The following is a 25,039-nucleotide window of genomic DNA, read 5'->3' as shown; positions in this document are numbered from 1 at the left end:
ACTGGGTCCAGAATCTGGAACTACACATCCCAAAATGGAGATTAATGATTCAAGAGCTATTCCCCAAAATATGTGGTATTACCATAGGACATTGCAAATGATGTGTGAAATGAGACACCTTTGCAGATTGGCAGTGCACAAAGAGGATAAAGAGAATGACTTGTAATTATTATTGTGCTCTGATATTCAGCCTATACAAAAATAGAGAAGTCCAATAAATTCAAAAAGTTTAGATTTGTTTAAAATAAGAATAAACTGGTTAGAAACTTCTTATTAACAAACTTCACCAGAACGCTATTTTGGAAGTGAGAAGGATTAAAAAAAAAAAAAGAGAGAGAGAGACATTTTACATGAGCCTCCTCCCTTCAAAGCTTATCACTTTCCTTCCCTTTGCTTTCAAAAACACAGACACCTTTCAAGCACAACTTGAATTACTCAACTCCCTCGGATACCAGGATGATGGTGAGGAGTTTGGGAAGATAGGAGAGGGGAAGCCAAGATATTAGTAAAGCTTTGAGAGGACTGTGGATGTACATTTATCTGTCAGCATAACAGATTCAGTGATATCTTTTACTGACAGAAATGAATACAAGGTATGTATGCCAAAGCACAGGTTAAGAATTAGTTTTTCCAATTTTATGAGTTTTATATTTGGAGGCAAATTATGAAGTATACCTTACCCATCTGACAAATAAACTGTTAGCAAAACGTTTAAAATAACTGAAGAAAGTGCATGCACCAGCATCTAGCACCAGTTTTGTAAGCTTCTTAAAGGCAATTTCAGTAAATTCAAAAAACCACACGTTAAGATGAATATGTCAGACAAATCAGAATCCCTCCAGTTCTGAAGATGAACTGTATTATTTTTATATGAGCTGTTTTGCAAAAGTGAAATGAAGTTACATGTGCAGAGCGAATTAAAGAATATTAATTCCTGGAGAATTAATATTTTCATGTTTTCTAAGTGGTCAAACAATTTTTTTTTCACCTGTTTTAGGGATCAGCATCTTCCATTTGTTTAATTGATAAAAGTACAATGAAAATTTGTTATATGATATTTTTATTAACGAAAAAAAATACATATATAACATCAATGTTCACAATTTCAATTGATTAAAATTTGTTCCGTAGGCCATCAGAAGATATAAAGAAAACTGTTACTGGCTTGTTTCTAAGGGTATCTATTAAGAATCAGCACTAGGCCCAATGCTATTCAGTATTCCCAGCTGTGTTATGAAGGTTCATACCAAAATTAGCATTCTAAGGATCTGAGTATGACAGAAAAGTTAGTTAAGTGTTACATGATGATAAGATCCAGGAAGAAGAGATCCCTTGACAAGGTAAACCCCTTAAAAATAAATAAATATTTTTTTTTTTTTTTTAAAAAAGCATTTTAGAGGAGACAAATGTAAAGTTACGCATCATTAGAAAGGAATTTCACCCCCAAAAACTGGGGTACAGTGCCTCAGAATTCCTCCACTCTGCAACGATTTATGGGCCATAGTCGACCAGCAACTCAACATGAGCTCCCACTGTGAAGCTGCATGAACAGAGCTAATATAATCCTTAAATCCTGATGCAATTGTTGGAATATTTCCCATAGATCTGCTGTCCATATTTTAATGGGAATAGTAGAAGAGAAAAAAAAAAATAATAATAATAGGTTGCATAATTTGAGAGCAGAAGAAAATTCTTTTCTGTGAATGTATAAACTCAATCTGATTATTGAAAGAAAAAAAAAAAAAAAAAAAAAAAAAAAAAAGACTGGGAGTTTAAAGTTTATAGATGAGAGACATTCTATGCAAAGCTTCTTTATCCTGAAGGGAGAATAATGCAGCAACCACCCCACCCATGAAAAATTTGGAAAAAAAAAGGGTCTGGAAGCTGAAGACTGACATATCAGATATAGAACAGTTTTCTAACAGCAAAAATAAATGTTGAAATAAATTGCCCCAAAATGATCAATTCTTGCTATTGGTATATCTTCAAATCATGATACATGTCAGAATTTCACCAAATCCTTGCTGTTTTTAGTTAAATAATAACTTTATTGGGCTCAATACCAGATAAATCAAATAGAAATCAAATAGATAAAATGTTAGAGTCTTCAACCTTGCAGCAAACTAGCTGATGTTAGATTCCAGAAATTCAAAACACAATACAAAAAGTAAGGAACAGAAAAAAAAATATAGAACGATATATTAAAAATTACATTGTCTGAAGATCTGAGGCCTGACTTGGGGCTTTTGTTATATGTGAGGATCTCTGACTCTAGACCATATGCTCTACTGTGGTATGTATTGCATAGCTATGGAAAATGTCTTAATGTAGGTATTTTTCATTCGCATAAAATTGTCTGTAAGAATTTATATCCCAGCTGGTATGATGTTATACAGAAACAATATCATGTGTTGTTCTGCAAGCTGTGCATATGTTTGGTTTCTGAGGCCAAAAATCAGGATGTGGTTTGAAGAAAAGTAGGAGGAGTCAACTAGTAAAAGTGTTATACCATATGACAACCTCAAAAAAAAAAAAAAAAAAAAAAAAAAAACTATCAGTCGAGAAAATATATAGCAGAAGCAGTGACTGCCTTTGCTGCAATAACTAGTGATCTGGTGTGCACATGTGCACACTCACATACCACTGGAGTTTTAAAAGCATAGCATTGCAACCTGTTGCTTGTGTAGTCTAAATTTCTGTAACCATACACCATACAGCAAAAACACTGTTTGTGATGTAATCTGATACTTTGTGCCAGTAGAAATCACTCTGAGTTTCAGTATATTAGTGCCCAACAAAATTATTAGAAACACAAAATGGCTTCCTTGTCTAGGACAGAAGACAGGATGGTCATGTTACACTGTATAGAGGTCAGCTTGTTGACTCCTGAGTAACTATCTATTAGAGGGTAATGATCTGTAGGTCATATTTGTGAGTTTTAAAGACATGAGAAGGGTAGACTCATGACCTGGAAAGTGACCAACCTCTAAAAGGTTTAACATACTTCTTCATCAGGTGAGTCATGCACCATGAACATGCCTGAAAATATTTTGCTGCAGGACCTCATATGGCCAAGTGGAAACACTTCTTTTTTTTAATCCCTAAGTTAACATAATAGGTCCTCTTAAGTATTTAACTTGTCTTAGAGATTCACAGTGGAGTGAAAGTAAACAGTTTCAATCTCAGTAAGTATACACAGTACAAGAATTGAAAAATAATTGAATGTAAATAACTCCAAAAGCAGCTTTATATATATCTATTCTTGATATATAAACCAGTTCAATTAGTAGCAAATGGAAAAAAAAATTAGGTTTCTTGGGGAAATCACAGTATTTGTAGCTCCCTGTTTGTTTCCTACATTAATTTTTTGAAGTGTGTTAAAATTTTGAGACTCCATATGGACACATTTAGTCACATTAATTTCTCTAGTATGTTCAATCAAGTTTTCAGTAGTTACTTTTTTTTTTTTTTTTAATTCTGTGTTTTCTGACTGTATGATTAATGTAAGTAAATAAGTAATCACCAGATGGAATGAAATTCTGCTTCCTGAACTTATGTAAGTACTACAGTTATAGTAACTTGAAATAGTAACGTAATTAAACTATACAGAAATTAGCCGTTTTCACAATTAAAGCATGAGCCCAAGAGATCCTCCTAAAAATCTGAACCACTCTGGATTTAATTAAAAACAGATAATACATGAAAGTTTATTCCCATGGGTTATTTTCTATTTTAATTTTTACCTTACCAACAATCCTAAAACATCCCTTTGTCTCATCTAATAAGTACAATTTCTTATTGTTGTGTAGGGCCACATTTGGTGGCGTCTGGCAAACATGTGTTGGTGCTATGACAGACGTTTCACACACCTGCACTTCAGTTGTGAGCTGGTGCCTACTACTGGCAAAGCAGCAGGTAAAGGACATCTTTGTTACTTCATTGATAATCTAGAAAGTAAAATACTGTATTCCTAATTCTGATGTTCTGATAAACCATTTCAAGTCTGTTTTTGATTAGTTGTTTTTCCTAGCCTGAATGCTGAAAGTTTCAAACATCGATGAAAAAAATGTTAATGTCTATAACCTCGTAAACTCAGACCTGTGTTTGAGGCCAGAAGATATTTCAGGGCTGCATTGTAAAAACATGAAAAAACACTTGGGGCAAGCCTAGGCCATGGCTTAGGATATGCAAGAGAAGAAATCTCAGGCACACTACTCCATGCATATTTTGAGAGTAGCCATCATCAGTACTTCTAATATTTTCTGTAGAGAAAATTTTTTACTGTTTGAAAATGGTGTGCTTGTGTGAGCTCCCAGAGAGTACATCTCAGTTTAGTTTTGTCCAAAAGGAAGCCAATTCCTGCATAATGAGACAACATTAACGCAATGTTGAAAGGAGTACAGTATGTGGGGACAGTCAGGAGAATCACTTCAGAAGCACACTTCTGACAGACACTTGGAAATAAGATACACCTAATTTATCTCAATTTACCTTTTCTGGGTAATCTCTTTAAGGCTGTGATATTTATCAATATTTATCAATACCAACAAAAATTATTTTTCATGCTGCACTCAAAAACATCAGCCTGCTTATTTATGGGGAAAAGCCATGTCATTTACACATTACTTGACTCAATCAGAATTACTTTAAAGGTAAAGGGTCTTCCAGTGATGGTTAAATGTTAAATGATAATTTAACAAACACTCTTGAGATGTTTTCTGAACATAGATATGCCTGAAAGTTTAGAAGCTGAAATATAAATATGTGCCATACTAATGCTAAGTATGTTTTTGAGAAGCTGACAAAGTTCTGCTGATCACGGGATCTCCTGAAGGAGGCTTTTTTATTCACAGCAATCCTCCTGTCAGTCTTAAGAGACATATATATTGGTATGATATGAGAGAATATATTGGCCTATTAAACAGTTAAAAACAAGCAAACAAACAAAACAAAACAAAACAAAACAAAACAAAACAAAAAAAAAAACACCCCAAAGAAACTTAAAGCTGCCATCACCACCTTAAGGAACATGTTCTTTCAAGATGTGTAGTCCAAATCATCTTTTATCTCAAAAACTTTAAGTATAACAGGCAACTTCTAAGTACACTGTGACAAACTTTTCGACTGTATTATGAAACATATAAGACCACAGAACACTAGACAGAAACAGGCATTATCAAATTGTATTTACTAATAGGGCAACTAAGATTATTGTGTGCCCTACACACTTTTGCAATAGCAGCATGAACAGCCCCTGGGACAAGTCCTTCAGTTTGCCCTCAACGTCATGTCAAGCAACTCTTTTCCCCTGCAAAATTTTATTTGTTATGAAATGTCGGTGGGGTTTTTTGAAGTTCTTTTTTCAGTTCCAAATATTTTTAAGAAAATTAAGTCATTTATTTTTTTTATTTGTATGCTTTTTTTTTTTTGTATCCTTACTGTTTCTGAAATTCTCTTACTGTTTAGAAAATAAAGACTTTTCCAGGCTGCATTAATTTGTTTCTGTTGAATAGCCTTGACTTCTTACTGCTTCTTCTCTGAATGGAAAAAAAAAATGTTATTTGTGCTTCCCCTTAACATCTTCATTCACACATCTTGGTACAGAGCATTATTCCTGATGAAAATAAATCTCTGGGAACTAAACTAATTGTCACTAAATTCAAGCTCTCATTCAGGAAAACATATCAAAAATTGGAATTGGGGGGGTGGGGTGGAACAGAGCAACATTAAACAATTAAACATTTGTCTGAATTCATAACTATAACATAAAACAAACAAACAAACAAATAAAAACAAAAAAAAGGCTCAGTTGAAAGTCTGATAAAAGAGTAAAGGAGTAGTCTTTGTGTGAATCAGTATTTTTCTTACAAAATAAACTCTGAAATTGTAACCAATTAAAAGTAGTTCTTTAGATTATAAAATTCTCAAGGAAAGTCAGAGATTTACGTGTATTTTACAATCTCTGACAGTCCCTTTAAGCAATTCTTCACTGTAAGCAATGATAGAAACGTCCCATCTTTGACATTCCTCTGGTAGGACAGAAATCAGATCATTCAATAAGAAACAAAAAATAAAACAAAACAAGACCATTCTAAATTAATGTCCTTTTTCTTTATAGAGCTTTTGGAAAACTTAATGGTTTAAAACAATGGGTAACAGGTAATGATCTTTTGAACAACAGGTTCTGCAGTGTAGTCATGTAAATAATTTTTCCACTTCAAATTTGAGAATGAAGACTACAGTTTGCTCTGCCACCACTCATGGGGCTTTGTCTAATGACACAGAGATAGAAGCTTTGAGTAAAATGGAAATGTCAGTTGCCAGAAGCATAACCGTGAGCAAATCCTGGTGAGTGAGTTCTCTTGACCCATCACAGGTCACCAGCCCAATTCTGTACCTTGCCTAATGGTGGGGACTTCTTCAGCACTGCTGCTACTGTGCTGAATCTTGAGCTGGCAATATTTTCAGTGTTTGTGCATGTGATTACAGGCAAAGAATCTTTGAAGTACGTGGCCTCTTAAATTCCAGTAAATAAGTTACTGAATATTTTAGAAGGACCTTCTTACCGCATAGTTCACAATTAGCATGGCCATTTCAGCATTAAAGAGGTACCTAGGAAAAGAAAACTTGTATAAGTACAGAAATATCAGAATAAAGCACTTAGAGTGAATATTTAATATCATTTTATGTTATGCAACCATATATTTTAATCGTCAAAGATGACTAAGGCTACAAATTCTTCTTTATTTACGAGGATGCACTTCTTAAGTCACTATTTAAAATTGATTTTTATGGCCTGTCTTAATAACCAAGAAGCAAAAATGTGCTGCGCTGCATGGACATGCTGAAGATACAAGTCAAACGACCAAGACGATACTCTAGCTCCCTAGGCAAAAAGGCAATTGAACTGTTATTGAGGCAGAACAAAGAAAGAGATATCCTATTATCTCTGTATATCTGCCATCTTAAAAAAAAAAAAAAAAAAAACATCAGTTAGTCTAGAAAAAAAAATTAACAAACCTGCCATGCTTACAACACAGTATGAGTTTGCATTATAAATAACTAACAATCATCATAAGTCTGTTCCATAATGATGATTTCATCAGAAGTACTACCAGGAAATATGTTTTATATATGAGCATAATATTTTCCCTCCTCATGTTCACCAGCAAGGACACAGCCTTCTGCTTCACATGCTTCTACTTTCTCTAAATTTTCTTCACAATGTTCTTACACAGATTAGCCAGAACTGAACAACATTTTCATCAAAATAATCCAGCTTCCCTTCAAGAGCTGTTAAAACAGCTTAATATTTAAAGAAATATAGCCTAAAACATTTTGCTGTCTATGGGTATATTATAGCAATATGCAACAACCAATGAGTTTCATATTCTTATTCTACTGCAGATGCACCATGAAGTTTATGTAACATAAAAAAAAAAAAAAATATGCATCATGATTCTGCAGTAAGTACAGTATCTGCTTTTATTTCTATGTTGGCGTGACATAGTGCATCATATTCTTGATATGATATCTTGAGTACATTTTCTGTCCTTAACAATTCTAACTCATGACCAGTTCCTAGCATGTATATTCTAGTAATAAGAAAAGTGTCCAGAAGCACAAAGCAATATAAAAATTGTAAATTCTAGCTAGCACAGGTGCAGAAGAAGTATTATCAAAGACCAACTTAAGTATATTGTTATATTTTGTTTTAATATTGCTGTCACACAAATAAATATATTTATATCTGAAAATTAATTAACATCACTAAGGTAATACCCGACTGGCAATAAGAACTTTACAGGTTAACTTAATCCAGTGTAAAGTGATTTGAGACCAGAATGTTCCTCAGGATGATTTCTACAATGATTATTTGAACAGAACAGAAAAAAAAATAAAACAAAAATAAATAAATAAATAAAAATAAAGAATTCATTTCTAAAACATTCCCAACAGAATTTCTGACCATGAATGATGGAGAATATCAAGAAATAGTAACTAAACTTCTATGAAGCAAAAAATAAAAATGCTTTTCTGTGGCCTTCTTACCTGATCTGAGAAGATTCCCATTCTTAATTGAAAGATTTATTTATTCAGAATTGAACATGTAAAAACCCTTCAGAGCAGAGTGAAAATGCCCTACAGGCCTCAGATCTCTCCTTTTTTGTTTCCATCACACACTTACCTGTAAAAATATTCCGCGTTGATCTGTTTATTCCCACATGGAACTGACCAGGAATGCAGTGAATCCACTTTTTTTTTTTCCTAGATTATCCTGCATATTCCTTCCTATTTGGATCAGGCACATTTTTATTTAGGACTCTATACCTTATTCACATCTGTCAACAAAAAATGCACATTGCAGTCACACACGAAGGCACAAGTCACAAAACTCACAGAAAAAAAATAAAAGAAATGATATTTATATGTCATTTCAATAGTCAAGGGAGAAGTGTCCCAGTCCCTGTTTCTTAAAATAATACTTCATACAAGTGTCAATTCTGTATTTCATTGGAGTTTTGAAAAGAAAAAAAAGTTGTCATTTATGGAAGTTGCTTCCTGCTACTGGAATAAAATTATCTCCTTTAAATCACAGTTCAGGACATCCATACCTTTCTTCCATTAATACCACTCTTACATGTAGCAAAATTGAAAAACAAAACAAAACAAAACAAAAAACAGTTATATTAACCTGCTGTCAACCTATCTGATTTACACAAATAACACACATAAATAAATATAATATAAATAACACGCATAAATATAAATATAAATATAAATATAAATATAAATATAAATATAAATATAAATATAAATATAAATATAAATATAAATATAAATATAAATAATATAAATATAAATATAAACTCTCTTGTCATCTATTCCTATTAAAAAAAAAAAAAAAGTATTTACCAGATCTTTTGGAAACAATTTAAAACAGAAAAAATGACTACTCTTGCCACCCCTAGTAATGATGAGCTGATAAACAACCATTCCATATTGTCTTAACTCAGGCATATCTAACAGATTAAGAAGTCTCTAATTGGGGCATTAATTCCACACCACACTGCAGTTTCAACATGGCCTCCCTTTCCCTGACAGGTGCAATACATGGGTGCAAATTTCTTGGCATCAGCAATCCACTCTTTTGCATTTACATTGCTAACCAATATCATTACTTTGATTGACTTATGTACAGTGCTACACGTTCACTTCTTAGGTATGGAAAGAAAAGATTGATTCTGATTTCACTACCACAGTTTTACATAGAGGCAGTCCCAATGAATTAAGTGCACTTACCCCTAATTTACAATTGTGGAAGAAAAATAGTTTTCTTGATTACCCTCCTATTTAGAAAGCTCTAAATCTTTTGAATAGAATAAAGTTACACTGGTCTAAAACTCACATGACAGTTAGGGGCATAGTTACATGTATTTTTCCACAAGAAGATGGCAGCTGTCCTCAAAGTGTAATGTGAGTTAACTAGGAAAAGGTGATTGACTGATGCTGAGGTTAATTGCTTGTTGGCATGCTAGAAAGCCTATGCTAACAAGTGCTGCTTATAACTAACAAGTGCCAATTATTTCCTTATATTCTAGTACACATTATATTATGCTAGGCACTTTCCAAACATCCAGAAAGATCCAGGCAGCTTTGTCCTGATCTGATGAGTTAATGATTTAAGGAAAGTATGCTAGCTACTGACAAAAATGGTTCGGTGCACATTGCTAATCACAGATGTAGAAATCTTTGTACTATATGGTAATACAGAAATACTTTTGTAAAGTTATCAATGCACTGAACATATATCCACAATGAAAATGTAATTGTCTGATCATAAACTTTGTTTTCCAAACAAATATTGCCAAACAAAATCTCATGTTAGCAAATAGTCTTTATTATATTATTTTTAGAGGCCAGTGAAACCTTTAAAAATGCTGATAATTTAATTCTTTTTCCACATCTGTGTGTGAAAGAAAAGAAAAAAAAATCTATATATAATTGGTAACCAGTGTACCTATGAGCCTGACAAAATTTTCCACCTAATAGGTAGATAATTATGTAAAATATCACCTAATATTTCTATAATGCATTCACCTTGCTTGAAAATATGCTGACAGAACTAGAATGCATAACATCATCCATTGTTAAATTGATCTTAAATTCATAATTTTGTTCCTGAAGCATCAGTAAATACCAATTTTAATTGCATTAATAGAATGTGAATTATGAAAGAAGAATTGCACTGACTAATACAGATTTTCACTATAATAATAATGATTTAAAATAAGATTAAAAAGTAACAGCTCCTAAAGAAAGAGGAAATGTACGGAAAATAATGCAAAGCCAGCCTGCAACCCACCTTAGACAAGTCATCCACCTTGGGTCGATGGGAACAAAACAAACAGAAGTTGACCTAAGCAGTGTTTCAGGCTTTCTGTGCAAGAAATCTTGGTAAAACTGCATGCCTTATCCTTGCTTAATTTCAAAATAAATGTAATGATAATATGTAATGAAATAAAATAAATGTAAATGTAAAATATACTGACATCACTATGTAGCACAAAGTTGAAAACTTTTGTAAATGCTTATGTAAACTTATGTAAAATATTTTTGTAAAATATTGAAAGTCAGGAATTATAACAACCTCCTTCTCTTTTCTAATTGTGAAGACAGAGGCTGTGTCCAATATGTTGAAAAAGGTAAAAAGTGCTCAGCTGCAGTTTGATCTCTCCTAGTGCTCTCATACTACAACACATAGTTTCAGCACACCACTGTCCCTAGAACTCCAAATAATGCAACAGAACTTCCCTAACCGTGGTGCTTGGTCAGCAGGCACAAGCTGTCAGAACAGGACAGGGTGAGGTGACTGGATAGTCATGAATGAAAATATTTAAGAAATGTTTAAAATGTTGAAATTGTATTTGCATATAGCATCAGTATTCCTAGAATGTTTTAGAATAGATATGTACATTTTTGTACCCATCAAACACTTAATAAAAGATAACTCCTCTAGGCAATTTGCAAACTATAGTTTCATCTAGATATATGTCAGTGTAAATCAGGAACCTTCAGTTCTCAGTTTTTCTAAACAAGTATGCCATAATCTTTCCTAGACCTGTTTCCATCAGGCCCTCATAAATCTCCCACATTGCTCTGTCTCTTCAGAATGCAGTCAAATTCACAAATATTTTAAAGGTATAGTGAAATACACATATAGCAAGTCTGTCCTCCTAGTAGGAGTTAGTAATTTCCTTCATCTGCAGTATATATTTCATTTTAACACATCTTTAATAGACACCAACTAATCATGTTTAAAGGCTAGCTCTTTATTATTGCCCTTTATCCATAAACTGCTCTTTTTGCTGACCTTAATATATAAGGTGAAGGTAGGCAATCGTTCCATATAAACGCTTACATATATGATTTTGATTTTAGGGTATGTAAGGTAGAATTAGTTTGGCAGGACATGGCTAATATTTTCTTAGCTAATATTTTTTTAATTTTCAAGTGCCATAGTTGAATATATTTTTTTGTTCTAAAACATCTAATATTCTCAGAAATTCCAATGACCCTAAAATGTAATGCCTTCATTTTTTTCTATATCCTGTATTTGATAAAAGAATAAAAACACAGTGACATTTATAATTTTAGATCTTTTAAGACTAAAGTCCTCTGTGAAATTTATAATATAAAAATTCCTTTTTCCTGGATTTACAGTTTTGTATTTATTGAATGCATTCACAGGCTCCCTTAGGATGTGAAATGTATGGAAATATATGTGCATTACTAAAGAAAGAACTAAATTTATTCTTTCCTCACATCATGCTCTTCTTTGCAGTAGAGGTTTTTAATTCAACACAGAGCTAGAATGAGATGGAGCCAATTTCCTGGTCTATATGTGTGACAAATGCTAAAAGTGGCACAGGATTAACAAATTAGTTGATGTATATATCTTTAAAGATTTTTTTCACTGTATCCCAAATCAAAATGCATGATTTATTTGAAAGGAGGATTTCTTTAGAGTTAAGTATTAAGCAAGACTCTTATATATTCCTGAAATTTTAAAAGGGAATGATGACACATATCAAAACTAAAGAACAGCAACCTGAAAAAAATTGTGTATGAAAGTTTGAATGGTATGAATGGTATAGTACACCATTCTCATAATAACAACTTTTAGTGCTATAAATTGCATGCTTAGTGATTAAAAACAATATTTTAATCAGAAATTTTCTATGGAAAAAAAATATTTCAGTATATGTGTATTTCCCTGATATTGACAGTGTATTCACTACCAAAATATGGAATTCTATTTTGTTAAGCCATGTGTCAGATAGGAGCTTTTTTTTTAAGTGAGTATGGAGAGGTTTACAGTAGAGACATGTGTGTCATTATAGAAAGGTTTCTTTATGATGGTTTGAAATAAAAAGTATGGAACTTGACCTTTTTAGCTGACATAGTAATCACCTACTTGATGTAATCCAGATATCTAACACCAAACAATAAAAACATCTGTGACAACAAAACCATGTAAAGCTTGGGGAATTGTTTAATTTTTTAAAAAACGATAGCAATATTTAATAATCAGATAAGCCTGAATTGGTTCTTCTTACACAAAAACTTTTGTGCTTTGCAAATGCTGGTTTTAAAGGGCTATTAACTTAGACGTGAAAGCTTTTTCAGCTTTCATGCATATGTTTTGGAGTTACCTCATTCATTCTGCTTTTAGGACCTTGTCATAGTCCACCTGTTTTGCTTTTGCTTAAATTACATCAAAATAATAGCTTTATTTAGAGGGGGAAAAAAAAAAATCTACATTTATACTGACTGTACCAAAACATGATAATACCCTTAAAAATCAAGAGGAGCCATATTCAGGTTGCATGTCTCAGTCACCCAATCTCCCTTTCACATATCTGTTCATGTTGACAGACTATGTCATAATACATCAACAGAAAGATCAGCATAGAAGAACAAAATTCATCGCCTGACAGCAAGAGGAAAACTGATTTCTAGTATTAAATTAGTAAAAAATATATCAATACTTCACTACCAATAAGGACACTACAGCTAAAAGCATTCATCCTATTATAATTCTGAATGAGCATTGGGATTTTTTTTTCAATAATCTTCAAACACAAAAAAGGGGGGCATTTATGGTGTGCACAAGGATGTCTACATCTTTGCAACTAAAGGAATCGTTTCTGCCAAACTATGCCATTCATTCCATTTTGGTTTTGTTACTGCTTTAAATATTAGTTCTAAATACTCATTCAATTAAAGAGCACTGAACACTGTTTTTGCAGTGTTGATTTCTGACAGAGGCTTTTTCTTCTGAGGTCAAGGAGATAATGTGGAAAATGCTCTGTATCAATAGATTGCATCAGATTCCTTATAGCTGAGAATTTCTACCCATGTAAAAAGTACCCTGACTCCTCATTGCTAGATATAATTTTAATACACTATATTGAGCAATGGTGTTTCACTAGAAATTTAACAATACCTGGAATAAATAATGTCTTTTGCAGCCTGGGGCAACATCTGCCACTTATGCATTAATTCTGCCCCTGTTTGAACACTCTACAACATATGCACTTCTCTTTTGTCTGTTATCCTAGAGTTGTGTTATTCCCAAATATTGACATCATCTACTTTTATCAGCACTAACTGCTCTGAAGCTTCCTAGTCTCATGCTCAGCTCTATTTCTTTCTATTGATTATCTTCCTCACTCCAGCAGGTAGCTAGCCAGCGAGGCTGTCCTGAGAAATAGCTTCCAATGACTTTATACGCACAATTTACACGGAATTGTTTAAAGAAGATATTAGCCTCAATACAAATCAGTGAACCTCATTTAGTCAATACTGCACAATTCAGCTGTTGGCACCCTGTCACATGTTAGTCTTTAAAGTCAACTACCATACCCAATCTGCACATTAGCCATAGTATTTAGTTTCATATTAAAATGAGGCGAGTTTTTCACTTTTCTTTTTGAAATCTATTCAATATACTTTTACATCACCTCATTGAACCATATGATAGTAATATAATTTTAAGTATAAAAACCTGAGATTAAATGCTTGATTTTTGACAGTGTCCTTAAATATAATAAATTCAAAGGGAAATACTGTTAAGTTAAAATGGAGTGTTTTTCATTAAGTCCAATCAAATGGTAGACAACAAAGGATCTTTTATTTGAGAATATGAAGTGAAAATGAAAACCAGAAAACCTTTACTAAGAAAAGGTCTAGCTAAATTATGTTGGAAGGAGGTCTCCAGATTGAACCTGGGTGTTTCTTTTGCTAAAAATGAATTAAACTAAGATGCACTATGGGAGAATAGCTTCCAAAGAAGGAAAACCTAGCGCTTTATAAAGATGAAAACAAGGCTTAAATACAGTTAAGTTAGAATAAAAACTACAAAGAGAGATCAAGTATTAAAAGAAAAGAAAATAAAAAACCTACTGTAGCATCTAAACTATTCTTTTATTATTTGGACAAGGAAATTTGGGGAATGTTTTTTACCCCTTTTGCATTCTACAGCAGTGCTCTAAAACTGAACATTTATGCAAAAATAACCTTTTCCTTTTAGCCCAACAGACTATGATCTAGTCTATAATTTAGACTAGATCTAAAAGTAAGATAGAAGAAAAACAAAGTGTATGTGCTTATCCCTAAATCTGTTACTTGAGAAATTAAATAGCTTTTCTGTTGTTTTCAAACCGTATCAGACTCATATGTTTTAGTGTATTTTAGCATATCTGTGATATTTCTATTACAATTTCTATATTCATCCTTAGGCAGCTGAATGAAAATACTTATTACCTCTAATTTTTGGAATAAAAAATATTAGGTTTTGCTGTATTTGGCAAGGAACAGTTTGCACCTTTCCTGTAATGTTTAGGTCTTACAAAGCAAAAATGTACGGACGACCTACAAGAATTCATGTCTATTATATTTTCCAGGAGGCAAGAAAGAGGTCTGGGATTAAAAAGATTGGAAAGAGAAAAAATAAAATAAAATAAAATAAAATAAAATAAAATAAAATAAAATAAAATAAAATAAAATAAAATAAAATAAAATAAAATAAAATAAAATAAAATAAAATAAAATAAAATAATAATAATAATAAATCCTGCTTTATCATATATTATTGATATTTCAGAAAGTGCAAAAGGAAAAATGAAGAATCCTTTTTTAAGTCCTGAGGAGCAATCACCTGGACTTACTGATTTACATCTACATGCTTTTAAAAGAAGGCAAAAATTTTGTAACTAGTTAGACCCTGGGCAATATTTTGATATTTGCCAATATGCTTTATTCTAAATGTTGAGAATTTGAATTGAAGAATAAAAGCATTTTGCATGACCTCAGCTTCCTGCTCTTTCCCCTTTAAAGCTGAGCGTGTAGCTTTAAAGCTAAAGTGGTAGCTGAGGTGCTGAACTCCAGGTAGAAGACAGATGCTGAAAGATGACCAGTCTCTCCTTCCTAGTACTTCTTCATATGCACGCACACACACACTCTCTCTCCTATACACATTTATTGCAACCTGCCACTCATAGCATCACTGCTGCTTTTTCCCTTCTCTTAGGTTCTGCAAGGAACATTTCAGAAACCAAAGGGAAAAAAAAAATGCAGTGAGGACAGAAATAGCTGCATATTCAGGCAGCAGAAAGGCAGGTGTGGTGTGGGAATTCATAATGTTTGTGTCTGCTGCTGTGTGTTTGCTGCTGAGGGGTTTTGAGGGCTATTTTCCATGGGTATAAATATGTTTAGCATAATTAACATTGGAAAGAGAGATCTATTTTGTCTATTGACTTGGGTAGATCTTATTTAAACAAAAAAAAATTTAAAAAAGAGAGAGAGAGAGAAAGTTGTGTTGTTCTTCAATTGCTGTCTTCTGTGCATGTATTAACTGTTATTCTCTTCCAATTATATTTGTAATTTACTAAAGTTGATGCAAATACTTTCACCTATTTATTATACAAATTATTTTACATCTTGGGAAATCTTATAAAATGTTTACATGCATTCAGTACTTAAATATGCAATAATCGTTTTAGTGTAATATTTCCTTTAAAAAGATAATGTGAATTGGAAAAAAAAAAAAAAAAAAAAACTATGTTAGCAATTAATTCAATTATGTCTTATAAGAATTGCTAGTTAGAATTATAGTTTGAAATATTTATAATTTTAAGATTAATTCTAAAAATCCCAGTATTATAAAATTAACTCCATGTTATATACTAATATATAATAAATATTGTGGTCAAGCAAGTTAGTGATATAGTAACTGCATTAAAAGCAATACAGCATTTTTAGGATGGTATAGTATGTACAGTGACACATCATTCAAAAAGTTTACAAAGTTATAGAATCATAGAATCATAGAATATCCTGAGTTGGAAGGGACCCTTAAGGATCATCAAGTCCAACTCTTGACACCGCACAGGTCTACCCAAAAGTTCAGACCATGTGACTAAGTGCACGGTCCAATCTCTTCTTAAATTCAGACAGGCTCGGTGCAGTGACAGGCTCCCTGGGGAGCCTGTTCCAGTGTGCAACCACCCTCTCTGTGAAGAACCCCCTCCTGATGTCAAGCCTAAATTTCCCCTGCCTCAGCTTAACCCCGTTCCCGCGGGTCCTGTCACTGGTGTGAAATTAGGTTCTCATAGTTCTTTTCTTAAGAAATTAAAAATATCTTTAATCATTATTACCCATGTCTGATTTTATCATGACAGAAAAAGCAAAAAACAAAACAACAACAAAAATTGGTTATTCTATTTATTTATTAAGGATATATGCATTTACTATGTGCTTAAGTTCAGCTGTACTGATCACCATAGTCTTAAAATAGTCATGGAGCTTGAGCAAACTCCAGGAAGTAGATTGGTAATATTTAATATTGAGGAAAAAAGACAACTCTTCTAGTTGAAATTTGAATGTATTTGTAGCTTGAACAAATGTATTACTTTGTTTATTTTAATGCAGATATTTGTACTTTCAGATCTGAGGATTTATTTATAATATGTCCTTAGAACACACAAAGTTGCACATGAATAATTTACAGTCAACTTTCCCTAGTTATTCATATTGTAAGTATACTATTAAAAATACCTACCAGGAAAAAAAAAAAAAAAAAGAGAGAGAGAGAAAAAAAAAGAAAGAAAAAAAAAAAAAAGAAAGAATTAAATAACATTGTCTTCTCCCCAAAAACATCATTATTAAAACATGAATGTGTTATTTTATCCGTAGCCATTGTTAGTTCCTCCACTTGATTAGCTTTTGATTAATGTTCGTAAATTTAAATTCAGATATATTCAGCCTCTTTGATTTTTAGACAGATGTCAGTCAACATTAGTGTATCAATTTTTCATCAGAAAATTGCATCAGAAAATGTGTGTTAAAAGCACTTTAACAAACACGTAGTCTCTACATGAGACCATGTTATCAAATGATAATTATTTCCTTAAGATAAGCATTTATTGAGGAAAAAATATATATACATATTTACAGAGCATGTGATTCTCGGTTGGACAGAAAGCTTCCTGCTTTTCTTCCTGCTTTCCTTCTTTCTGTCTTATAACTGTTCAGTATGCAAAAATATTATAAAACTGTTAATTATACTTGAATTAAAGATATTACCCTGGCATGACTAGCTTGGGGTAAATATCCCAAGTATTCAGGTTGTGTGCCTATTCTTGTTGTATTGCTTATGTGTAGCATGTTTTATGCATGTGTGTGTGTGTCCATGAGAGAGTTGATGTGAATGTTTCTATCTACCTGACTTCATAACCACTGTTTGTGTAGGTAGCCTCAAGAAAAAAGTATGAGTGAGGTCTGAGGGTAGAAAGGAACAGCACGGCCTTCTGGAAGAGACCAGCTTGGTAAAAGTCCTACTCTATATGGGAGGTGAGGGGGCACCAAAAGTGGCTCTGCTAGAAAGGTCCAACACTGCAGCCCACTAAAGACAGTCATAGTTAACAAGTGTGAATTAAAGAAAAATTTTAGCTATGTAGTGCTTAAAGTCCTTTGAACAAGTCCTGAGGAATCACAGCCCCACAAATGTGGCTTAGTAATAATCTTTGGGGGTTTGTAAATCTTTGGGGGTTTACAGTTAAAAGGCAAGCCCAATGCACAACTGGAAATCTAAAGATAGCTCTAAAATGATGCTCAACTGGTGTAATGTGTTGTTTTGTGCTGACAACATGAGATGGCATTTAATCAAAAAAAAATTTTTTTGAAGATTTTTGAGGGAGATTTAACACATAATTCCGCATAATTCAAAAATTATTTTTTATTCTTTGCTGTCTTCATCAGTTCTTGAATCAAAATTCCAAATCAGAATCTATTATTTTCTTACCAATGTTAAGCAGCATTATGTAGAGTGAAAGGCTTTTATTTATGTTATGGAACTGATCCTACTATTTTTACACCAGAAAAAAACACTCTTCGGAGTCAAAAGTAATTTATGCAATTTATCTTAGTATATACAAAGCTTAAAGACTGTAAGTGGTAACGCAAACTCAATATTTACCATATTTCTACAATGGAAAGAAGAAGAAGAAGAAGAAGAAGAAGGAGAAGAAGAAGAAGAAGAAGAAGAAAGAAAGAAAGAGAAAGAGAAAGAGAAAGAGAAAAAGAAAAAGAAAAAGAAAAAGAAAAAGAAAAAGAAAAAGAAAAAGAAAAAGAAAAAGAAAAAGAAAAAGAAAAAGAAAAAGAAAAAGAAAAAGAAAAAGAAAAAGAAAAAGAAAAAGGAAAAGGAAAAGGAAAAGAAAAAGAAAAATGAAAAGGAAAAGAAAAAGAAACTTTCATTTTTCAACATTACTGGATAGTTTTCCTTATATTAGATTTCACTGCATTTCAGAAACATTAGAACAGAGCACAACTTGCAGTGTCTGTGCTCCTTCGTGCTGTCTCTCTCGCTCTCTCTCTTTTTCTCCCTCTCCCCTATACCATTTTGATTTAATATTTTCTGGAGCCTATTTAATTTATAAATAACCTTAAACTGTTGAACTGTTCACTAGTTTATTTGAACAGGGGACAATGTTATTGAAACAGATCTAGTTAACAAGGTAATTAGCTTTTGCAATATTCCTCAGAAGGCTGGAAACCAACAATTCATCATGACACTATACAAATAGCAGTATATAATGTTAAGCCTATGCTTAAGAGTGGTTCTATCAAAAGTGATAGTTCACATTACCAGCAAAGGTATTGAGGTATTGTTTTTAAAAAGGATCACCTAAAGGATCACCTAAAACTGATTAATTCATGAGAAGCAGAAGGATGAAAATATTTTCTGATATTAACCCACTGTTAAAGCACAGGTTACTGCTAGTGTTGAAAAGATGGGGCTGGAACCAAGAAAATCCTTTTCCTTGCTTCCACAAAAGGCTTTAGGCCTAATTATTTCTAAGTATAATCCAGCCAACATCTTCTCATGCTTAGCTGCACTGAGTGACACTATTTGTGATGCCCAGTCTGCTGAAACTGAGCAGGTTGCTGTCAGTTTAAAAATGACTATAATAAAAGTGACCATGAAGATGGATCTTGTGATTTTGCGTTTCTAATCAGTCATCTGTGAAGAACACTTTTGCTTTGATTCAGCAGACTGGTGACAGCCATGATTGATAGTGCATGAGGATGAAAAAAGGTTATTAACTGTCTTCCTATTAAACTCAATGTATTACCCCTCTAGGTGCATCTCATACTTTAAGTTAAAGTACTTACTCAGGTAAGGTCAAGAATGAACTCTATAAACACAGTATCCATCCAGTTGTAGACAAATCAGGAACTCTAATGTTAAATTTTGAAAGTTCAGCATTAAACCATATCTGAATCTTGCTACCTTAATTACTGTGCCAGAACCAAAAAAAATGAGCACACCTTTATACATCTAAATATATAGTCACAGACAAATAGTTCTGTGTAAAGGGGACAGATATTGTCTCTGTATGTTAGTGCATACACACACACACGAAAGGTATATGTTATTTTTTGCAATATTCCCAAAATAAAAGTTTGAATAACATTATGCTAACAAAATAAATGTGGAATGGGGATATGAAGTAGCTGTGCAACTAAAGTGTAAATCTTACACAGAAAACAGCATTTTACCTGTCAGCAGTTAACTTTGATATTAACTGGATCAAGTGGGATTTTATAATTTACAAAGGCTTCAAAATAAAAAAAAAAAAAAATGAAATGGTTCGATGTAAGTGTAAAACTATGCATTTGTTGCCTTATAACACATTTTAGTTTTATTCTTTGATTATTTTTTTTTACTGATGTGTATCATATCAGTCAGCAGTTATAACTATCTACTGAAAAAGACAGAGGAAAATGGTACATCAATTTAGATTTAAAATAATTATTTGGTGGAAATGCTGATTCATAGGGTTTTTCTGATTTCTAAGGATGTTTCTGTGAAGAGATGATTTTAAAGGTTTTTAAGAGGAAGAGTGGAACATGTTTCCTGTCTTTGTTATTATACTGACACCAGAAATGAATGGAAAGAGAAAAGTGGTACACATTTTGTTTACAGGTTAGCGTCATTTTACATCTATAAGTGTATTTTGGTAGTAAATATTGAGTAAATATATACGAACTATGTTTTACAATTAGATGTTTTACAAATAGTGTCAGTGCCATTTTAAACTTTTAAACTCATTTTACCTTTATGAATAAATTTCAGGTCATCTTTGAATTTGTTTATGTACACTTTACATTACAATAGTTTTCTGTTGAAAATTAGTAGACCAAAAGATGAAAAATCCAATGACTCTAACTACAGCGTGCACATTCTCATCTGAAAGAACGATGCACCCTTGTTTAAAATAAGCTCTTTGCACATTATATACCAAATCTCTCCTGAAATACATCTATTTAATATTTGTCTTTCAAAGTATTACAACATACTTTTAAATTTAGATTGATAACAGTCTTTCATTTCCTTTTTGAAATTAAATTATAAAAAAAAATAAAAAATAAAAATCTGTGCTCATTTAGAATCAGACACATTTCAGAGGGAAAAAGAGCATTATTCCAAGCTAGACCATTTTGGAAAAGAAGGATAAAGAATTTCTCTATCTTGACTATTCTGTCCTATATTTTCACATACGAAGTCTGCAACATAAATATATATTTCAATTTTTTTTAAAGCTGCTGTTGAATTTCAGCAGTCCCTTTTTTTTTTAATAAAATTTTAGAAGGTTTTCATAGTGAGTTAAAAAGAATACAGAATAAATATAATCTACCTAATGTAATGATGCTATCTCACAAGAAATGTTAAGCAATCCTCTGGAAGATTTTTGTTTCTAAAAAGTGTGCCTTTCAGGTGTGGACTTGGGAATAGGCACCAATTTTCCCTTCAGTAACGTTTCTGCTTTATAATAAATTGCAATCCTGTTGTAGCCCCGTGTGGATTTACAACCGGCAGGCTTTCTCTCTGACAATTTGGGGTCACTGTGGATATAGGTGAGCAATAATTTCAGGGGTGATGGGGATATTGACAGAATTTAACAGTCTAAGTTCCTAGGCAAATATTTGTAAAATGGACACTTCTACATTGGCTTTTTAGTTATTAAGACTTTTGGATTATATTGTTTGCTTTGTTTGTGGATTGTATTTTGTTTGAAAGCATCTCAGATACGCATTTCCGTTTATGCTTGTGTCGGTACTGCAAAATGTTTAAAGTAAAAGCTATCATTCCTCCCTGAAGCACATTTACGCAAAGCAGAAAGTTATAGTTATTAGAGGCTTAGTTTAAAAACTACACAGCATGCTTTTAGCAAACCAGAATGATATGAGCTGTGTCAACAGCTGGGAACATCTTTTGTTTTGGGTAGCCTTGTTGGTGTCTGGAACAGGTGAAGCCATTGTATCAGACTTCATACCAGATAGAGGCTCTGATGGTAGCTAGAGTTTCTGACAAGGTGCCAGATCTACGGTTACTCACTCAAGAAGGGACTGGCAGGATTGGGCCCATTCTGTTCACTTTGTATGTGCAACCTGTAGGGACAAAGGAAATCTCAGTTTAACCCCAGCCATATGCAAAACACTGAAAATGTTTCAGTTGACATGGATGAAATTAATAAAGTAGATTTCTTCCTCTTAAAAGGAATTGTTGCAAGAACAAAACAGAAGAAACCAAGTAATAGAACAAAGAAGAGGGTAGGGACATTTAACCTGGAACAATCATTCCCTTAGATTAAGGATTATTTAAAACCCAGTACGGGCCTGAAACATCAACTCTAGCAGTATCTTTTGAAATCTTATTATTATTATTATTATTATTTTATTCCAGAATTCACTACACACGCAGAAAAAAAATCCTGCAATAAACTGCAAGCTAAGTGCATGTGGCCCAACCAGGACCATACAAAGGCAATACACATAGCATGTGTTACAGCCAGTAGTGACTTGGCCAGGGGGGAATCCCTCGGCTAAATCCCACTCCGCAGAGCCAGGATTCAGTAAGGGAAAAGACACACACATACACACACACACACACAAAAAAAAAAAAAAAAAAAAAAAAAAAAAAAGAAAGAAAACTGAGCACACCTTCCATCCCCCAGACAAGCAAGGACAGGTAGAGAGGCAAGAGGCAGGGAAAGCTGACCTCTCCCCGCGAGGGAGTGAGGATACTGCCGTCGCCAGCAGCCCGGGGGGGTAGTTTTGCGCCTTCCAGCGCGGAGCTGCTGCGCGGAGCGCGGAGCCCTCGCACCTGCCGAGCCGGCGGAGAAGGGATGCGGGGAGGATGCAGGGAGTCGGAGGGGGAAGTTGTTGGATGCGAGCCCCGGGGCAGCCCCGGCCCGAGGCTTCGCTGCTCCGTCGCGGCGAGGACCCCGCGGGTGCGCAGCGGCTGCGGGCGGTCCCCGCGCGGCTGCCCCGTGTTGCCGTAGCGCTGGCTGCGCGGCTCGGGGGCGCTGCCCGGCGGCTGCGGGTGGGAAGCGGGGAGGTTTGGGGGGGTGGAAAGAAAAATGGGGGGTTGGAAGAAGGGTGGGGGGGCGGCAGGGGGAGGCGGCGCGGCCGCTGCGCATCCCCGCGGCCGCAGAGGCTGCGGCGGCTCGGCGGGGTTGCGCGCAGCGCGGAGGACCCAGCAGACTGCCCGCGGTGGGAAGAGCGGGGCTGTGGGGTAATGAATTCCAGCAGAGAGCAGGAAAGGAAGCGTTTTTCAGAGATCTGCCATATTTAACGTTGACCACACTAAAGATGTTATTAGCCGAGGGGGGGCGGGGAGGGCAACGGAGATGTGATAAGGGAAAATAGGTAATGACACATAACTCAAAACAGAAGTTTGAAACCAAGTTACTTCGCAGGAACAGAGCCACAAACTCAACTTTTTTTTTTTTTTTATGTATATATATATATATATATATATATATATATATACTGGGGCAGATGAACTGAGATAGACAGGGAGATAAACTTGTTAAGGAGATAAATATTCCTAGAGCGACTAGGCAAATAAAATACCAGAAGAGAGACAGTGAAAGAGATGGGGGTATGGAAATGCAAAGGACGTATTCCTATTTAGAAACCCCAAAGGAAATTGTAAAGTAGGAAATGAAAAGGAGGAGGAGAAACATTTCTGTTGTAAATTAGAGGGAATGAAGATTAGCGGGAGAAAAGGGGGAAATAGCTGCAGAAGGTCTAAAATAAAGTACCACTGAAGATCAGCCAATGTTTAAAATATCCCAAGTGAGGAAAGTGAGTGGTGCGCTCATCTCTTCGGCATGGGTGTGTGAGAGGGAAATGAGTGGGGATAATTACTAATATAGCACATGTCCGGAGGAACCAATCCAAAATAAGAGGTAAATTTGGCTGGTGAAGACAGACATGAAAAGGGCTGGAAGAAAACTTAGGCACGCAGAGACCTGAGAGGATAGAAAGAGAATTAGAGGAGGAGGAAAGCTCCAAGAGTACAGGGAAACTTAGAGGACCAGGTGGATGTGGGGTGGAAACAGCTACGGCAGAGATGGGAAGAGAGAATGGAAGCGTGAGGGCGAGAAAAAGGGAAAGGGGGAGATTCAGGAGAGCAAATAATCCTGGGAGAGGGAATAGTGGGAGCGGATGGGAAGAAGGAAGGCAGGAGCAGAAAACCCGAAGGAAAGAGGGAAGGAGGGACAGAGGGAGGGATGTGGGGAGAGAAGGAAGGAGACAGAGGGAGGAGACAAGGACTGAAGTCTCCCAGCCTGGGGAAGGTGCAGTACTGAGTGAGAGAGAGCTCACTCTGAGGGTTAGGTTAGATTTCCAGAGCTCTTAGAGCTCATCGACCAGCCCGCTGGAGTCACTATTCAACCCGAGTCCCAAACACACGCCTCACTAACTACTTTACAGCCACTTTCATTGATTTTCTTTATCAAATAAACATAATACCCGTTACAGCAACACTTCCTCTTCGCGCAGCCAGAGTGCCACAAGCTCTGATTGCTGCATTTCTCCGGCTTGCTGTTCGCCTCCCTCCACCCCTAAATAAATTGTGTTCTTTCACTTAAACGCTCAAATACATTATTGCTTGCAGAATTTTGCTGTAATCTGGAAAGTACACTGCGAAGTAGGCAAATCGTTTAAATTAGAAGGTAAAGGGTCCCCATCCTCATCGCCCTGGTGTGAAGACACACATTTGTCCCCTCAGTTTCAGAAGTACCTTGCATATTTACATACTTATTTTCTGCTAATAAGTGGTAACTTAATTTCAAGGGCGATGTCAAAGAGAACGCTCCCGCCTGAAAAAAAAAAAAAAAAAAAAAAACACGCAACTTTAGCAGCTGTACCTAAGCTGTCACTTGATTTAAGCGTTTCAGCCTCAAAACTCAAATTTATTTTAAAAATTCCCTAAAAGTAGCCCCCTTCAAAAGCTGGTTTTGAACCAGGCTCTTCCATATATGTCAAAGGGCTGTTGAATTATTCATTATTATAATTACTATCATCATTGTCATTATCCCTTTCCATGTGGAAATAATTTTATTATCGTAATTTGATATCTGAAGAATTTCCTGTTAGTCGTTTGATAATCTTTTTTTTTTCT

At 34.4% G+C, this 25,039-nt stretch overlaps 1 long non-coding RNA gene across 7 annotated transcripts in view; it reads right to left on the bottom strand.

Moving 5' to 3' along the window:
* LOC106019202 (uncharacterized) overlaps positions 1 to 25,039 on the bottom strand; it is a 55,472-nt gene that overhangs the window by 26,964 nt on the left and 3,469 nt on the right. For 5 of the 7 annotated variants that reach the window (XR_011807456.1, XR_005263133.2, XR_011807457.1 and 2 more), the window contains exons 2-4: positions 21,965 to 22,017; positions 8,189 to 8,342; positions 6,567 to 6,612 (exon numbers count right to left, since the gene is read on the bottom strand). This is a non-coding gene — a long non-coding RNA (uncharacterized lncRNA). Of the gene's footprint in view, positions 1 to 1,729; positions 6,613 to 8,188; positions 8,343 to 21,964; positions 22,018 to 25,039 lie in introns of those variants that run through there. The other 2 variants (XR_005263132.2, XR_001193850.5) reach the window with 2 other exon arrangements.

The sequence above is a fragment of the Anas platyrhynchos genome, chromosome 2 (assembly GCF_047663525.1).
Source record: "Anas platyrhynchos isolate ZD024472 breed Pekin duck chromosome 2, IASCAAS_PekinDuck_T2T, whole genome shotgun sequence".
Taxonomy (NCBI): domain Eukaryota; kingdom Metazoa; phylum Chordata; class Aves; order Anseriformes; family Anatidae; genus Anas; species Anas platyrhynchos.
This window is presented reverse-complemented; position numbering and strand designations above follow the sequence as displayed.